General features: G+C 44.9%; 1 long non-coding RNA gene across 1 annotated transcript; it reads right to left on the reverse strand.

The window, feature by feature from the left end:
- Window positions 1-319: 319 nt before the first annotated feature.
- LOC148108020 (uncharacterized) lies at window positions 320-3,845 on the reverse strand. The gene is made up of 2 exons (XR_015721190.1): window positions 3,005-3,845; window positions 320-1,572 (listed from the first exon to the last, which is right to left on the reverse strand). It is a non-coding gene; the product is annotated as an uncharacterized LOC148108020 (long non-coding RNA).
- Window positions 3,846-5,164: the final 1,319 nt, after the last annotated feature.

A 5,164-nucleotide genomic window follows, 5' to 3' on the forward strand; every position in this document is an offset into this window, starting at 1 on the left:
TTTGGAACCTGCTCGCGTTTTATCTGCAAACGAACCACGTTAATCAGACTCATCGCTGTTTCGACACCATGGGCTCATCCGATCATTCGAAGTCTTCATTCCCCAGACCTGCTTTCTCTCCCAGCCCAACATACAACTCACGTAAAAATGGCGGGTCCAGGAGATTCAACCCCCAGCACCGTATGTGGCCTGATGTTATCGACAACCGAGTTTTATCCGATGGAACACCACTCTGGGCACCTACGAAGAACTAAGCCTATATGTGATGAATTGAATTGAAATGTGAGGAAAAGAAGCGTCCCTCTAAAACAATAACAGCTCAAATTATCACTGTTTATTATTATAATCACATTATTATTATATGACATTTATGAGTGTTTACTAAGAGCAAGGCGCTTTTCTAAGCCCTTTACATGTATTAACTCAGGTAACCCTTTACAGGTAAACTAGAAAGTGGCAGAAGTAGGATTCGGACCTAAGCAATCAGATGCCAGGCCCCTCTGCTAAGCTTCTCGAATAAACCTAAAAGGGAAGGAGGAAGTTTTCAATCTCAGAACTAAAGTGCTGTTTTGTTTTTTTAACTTCCTCTGTTAGATTTTAAAATACGTGACACCAAATACGATATAGGACTCAACCTGTGATTTTGAACCCTTTCTTCGCATAAAGGACAGCTAGGCTGGCCATCGCCCTGGGCTTTTATTTCTTTTTTCTTTCTCCTTTTCTTCTTCTTTTTTTTTTTTCTATGCTCCACTTCCTCCACACGCTCTTCCTTTACCCTAAGTTGCCACTTCAGATCAGGAAGATTAAGAAGCCATAAATAACTTTTCTGTGAATTATTCTACAGGAAGTTCCACCTGATCCGATCCTGCCCGTCAGTGGTAAAGCAAAAACAAACCAATACAAAACCCAGGTCGGGGTTTCTGAGCGCGGAGGGGAGTGACAACGTCAGCTGCAGTTCTTGCAACACTCCTTCGAGATGTGCTGTGCAGAGTGTGTGAAACCCTGAGTAACGGATCAACTCCCCTGCTCTTTTGCATGTAACACACGACTGGAAAAGAAGCGGGGCACTGGAAGTATCAGTAGCTGGATAATCTTATGTGTTACAAGGAAGTTGCCAGTTTCAATGCCCGAAAATACATCACTAATCCGTGATTATGTTTTCCTTTTAAGATACAACGAACAGTAAGGCACCTGGGTGGCTCAGTCAGTTGAGTGTCCGACTCTTGGTTTCGGATCAGGTCGTGATCTCAGGGTTGTGAGATCGAGCCCTGCATCGGGCTCTGAGCTGAGCCCAGAGTCTAGGCGGTGAGTCTGCTTGAGATTCCAGCTCCCGCTCCCTCTGCTCCCCCTGCTTGTGAGCTCTCACTCTCTCTCTCTCATAAATAAATATAAAAGTTCAGAGGGCCAGGGTGACTCAGATGGTTAAGTGTCTGCCTTCAGCTCAGGTCATGATCTCCAGGTCGTGGGATCGAGTCCCGCATCAGGCTCCTTGCTCAGCAGGGAGCCTCCTTCTCCGTCTGCCTGCTGCTCCCCCTGCTTGTGCTCTCTCTTTCTCAGATGAATAAATAAAATCTTAAAAAAAGAAGAAAGAAGAAGAAGGAAAGAAAGAGAGAAAGAAAGAAAGAAAGAAAGAAAGAAAGAAAGAAAGAAAGAAAGAAAGAAAGAAAGAAAGGTTCAATGAGCAGCAATGCATTTTCAGCATTTATATACAGGTCCTTTCATTAAACCTGGTTGACCAGCTTAAACAGATCCGTTTAAGACAAAGACCATCCAATATCCTTACTTTTATTATTTTTTGAGGACCTACTATATGCTAGGAGGAAGGGAAGAAGACACGTTTTCCCCCCTCTTCCTAACAGATGAATTCAACTGAATGAATACGCTCCAAGTTGGAACCACAAATGAAGGTCCGCCGCGTAGGCTCGAGTTTCTCCGCCGGTTACTAGCTGTGGACTTGGAGCAAGTTACTCAACTTCCCTGTGCCTCAGATTCCTCACCAGTCAGCAGGCAAGACAATTACACAATCTCTCTGGTTGATACATGATATGTAATGTGACATACCACTTATAATATGTATTATTATATAAGTATTATATAATATGCAAAATACACACTAATATAAAACAGTATATATTTAATAATTTATGAAAAAGGTAATACAGAAATATGTATAGGGGCACCTGGATGGCTCAGTCGGTTAAGCATCTGCCTTTGGCTCAGGTCATGATCCCAGCGTCCTGGGATCGAGCCCCACATCAGGCTCCCTGCTCAGCGGGGAGCCTGCTTCTCCCTCTCCCTCTGCCTGCCGCTCTGCCTACTTTTGCTCTCTACCTCTCTGTCAAATAAATAAATAAATAAAATCTTTTTAAAAAATGTATAAATGCATATATAAAACATGTTGAGCCGGGCATATAGCAACGGCTCAATTAATGCTTATTGTTAGTATATATCACATAATGATTGAAATAATGTATATTATTGTTATTAATCATTGCTATAGTAAGAGCTCTCACCCCAGACCAGCGCCTTCTAACTTCCCTAACTGTCCCATATTGTTAGAAATGGACCCTCCCACTGAGGAATGACCTTGCCCCAACCATGATGTTTCTATGGGCCTTTTATCTCACATCCATATTGTTATCCAAAGGAAAACGTTGTCTGAACAGAAGGCCTTTCAGCAGTTGTGTTAATTACTTGTAGTTGAAATGTCTACATGTTTGGACTTGCTGCCCGTCAACTGGCTGAAACCTCGCAGACAAGCTCGTCTGTGAGGTACGTAGCTTAGGAGCAATAAAGAAAGAGGAATTGAGGCAATGCCATCAGGTTTCACGTTCTATGCGTTTTTCTTCTGCTCCTTCAGTTACAGAAACACACATGGGGTAGGAGTGGGGATGGGAAAGTCAGGCTCCCTGAGGTGTCAGCAGAGCCCCATGTGAAGAAGAATGCTTATGAGCACCATTTCTGGAATAAGGAGGCAGGTTGCAGTCTTAGCTCCACTTCTTACCTGCAGTGGTTCCTTCCAGAAGTCACTTAAGCCCTCGGCTGCCTTGATCTCAGTCCTGGACCTGTTCAGTCCCAGGGAACAGATTCTGGGAGGGAGATTTGCAGGTGGACCGGTTACCAGGAAGAGCTCTTGCAAACGATAGCTGTAGAGGGGTGAGGGCAGCAGGGGGTGCAGGGGGAGAAATCGAATTAAGAGGCAGTGGAAGCCTCAGCCCAGCCCCTGTGCGGCCATAAAGCTGGGATGGCCCTCCCACATGTTCCGGAAGGGAGGCTGGAGGCCTTTGCATCCCTGTATCAAGCAGGCGGTGATTAATGCAGAAAGGGGGGGGGCCGATTTGGCCCCCAGAGAACGCTTGCCAATGTCTGGAGGCACTTTGGTGGTTGCTGCTGGAGGAGGGGGCTCCTGGGTGTTCAGTGGGAAGAGGCTGGAGAGGCTGCTAGACCTCCCACGCAGCACAGGATGGCTCTCACGACAAAGACAACAAAGACGTCTTGTCCCACGGTGTCAGAAGTGCTGATGTTTCTCAAGGATAAAGGCTGCCCTTGAAGAGGACTCGTCATCTCAGAGCAGCTTCCTTTAGCTAAGGGCCATTTCTGAAGAATTCACTGGAACTGTGAGTCATCAGCAGCCAAAACTCCCGGCAGCTGGGTGAATAAGTGACTGGTCCTGAAGGGGCGTGTGCACGGCATATCACAGCATCCACGACATCTTTTCTTTAAAAAAATCAGCTTGTAATTACGCAAGTAAAACTTGAATCCCGTCTCCTTGTAAAAAGTATCACATGCTGGATAGACCGGGGTTTCTCAACGTCCTCAGCACTACGGGCATTTGTGAAGACGGCTCTGGGCTCTGTGTGTTTAGAAGATCCCTGGCCTCCACCCACTAGTGCCAGGAGCCCTTTCCCCCTCCCCCACCCCCCTCGTGACAACCAGAAATATCTGGAGACATTGCTTCATGTCAGAGGACAGAATTGCCTGTGATCAAGGATCATTTTTCTAGGTAAATTAAAAATAGCCCTTACTAAAAAAAAAAAAAAAAAAAAAGGTAAAAAAAATAAAATAGCCCTTTAACCACAATTCCCAATCTTGGGACCCTCCCCAGAAGTAACCACTACGGTAAGTTTGCAGTGGATCCTTCCAGAATTCTTTGTATGTGTTTACATAGATATATGTGCAACCGTGTGGTGTTTTTTATTTTTGTTTTTTTTTTACATAAATGTAATCATTTAACCATAGAAAATAGATCCTATCTTTGTTCCGTTTTCTTTGGAAAATGCTTGAATTGTCATTCTGGTCACCACACTTCCCCTGCACTGTCTTATGGAAAGCTGCCTGCACCCAGCTCTGGGAATGGGCATGCGGCATAGACCCAGAGGAATCCATGTGAGCCAGTCTCCTGGCTCTCCTTTCTTAGCTCAAGGATGGGCACAGGGCTCGAGTTAAGCTAGTGAGAGGCTCGATTTTCTAGGACATCTGAAAGAGGAACTCTCTCCCTCCCTGTTTGAACGTGACTGAAGAGTCCGAGCTGCTGGAGCTTCGGCGGCCATCTTGTGCTCATGGGGCGGGAAGCCATCTTTCGTGTCTAGCTGTGGCCGCAGGAGACAGACCGGACAAATCGAAAGAAACCTTGTCCTTGAAGGCATCAAGCCCCTGAGCCAAACCCAACCAAAGGCCCATGTTGCCAAGGATTTTGCGAGATAAGGAAGAGCTGTCTCTGGCGATCCCCTCAGCCAGTCAGTATTAGATTTTCTGTCACATTCAACCTAACGTGTTCTAAATGATCCCATAATCCATACCATGGATATACCGTAATGTACAGAACCACTCCCCTATTCATGTGTATTTCAGTCGTCTCCTATTTTTCACTGTAAGAATCCGCTTTTGAATTCAGTTTTTTTATCTTCAAATGCTTTGATTTTTGGATATTAGACAGATCACTCATGTATTCATTCCAAAAACATATTATGAATATTTGCCGTACCCCCAACGTAGATACTGAGGATACATAAGGGAGCAACACCAGACCCCTGACCTCGGGGAGTTTTCATTCTTATAAGGTAGATAACGAACAAATAAAATATGCTATAAAACACGACAAAACAGCATGAAAAAATAATATAACACAACCATACACATTACATGGTCGTGCAACTATGAAGTC

This window comes from Ursus americanus, chromosome 22, assembly GCF_024610735.1.
Source record: "Ursus americanus isolate L20-20 chromosome 22, mUrsAme1.1.p, whole genome shotgun sequence".
Classification (NCBI taxonomy): Eukaryota; Metazoa; Chordata; class Mammalia; order Carnivora; family Ursidae; genus Ursus; species Ursus americanus.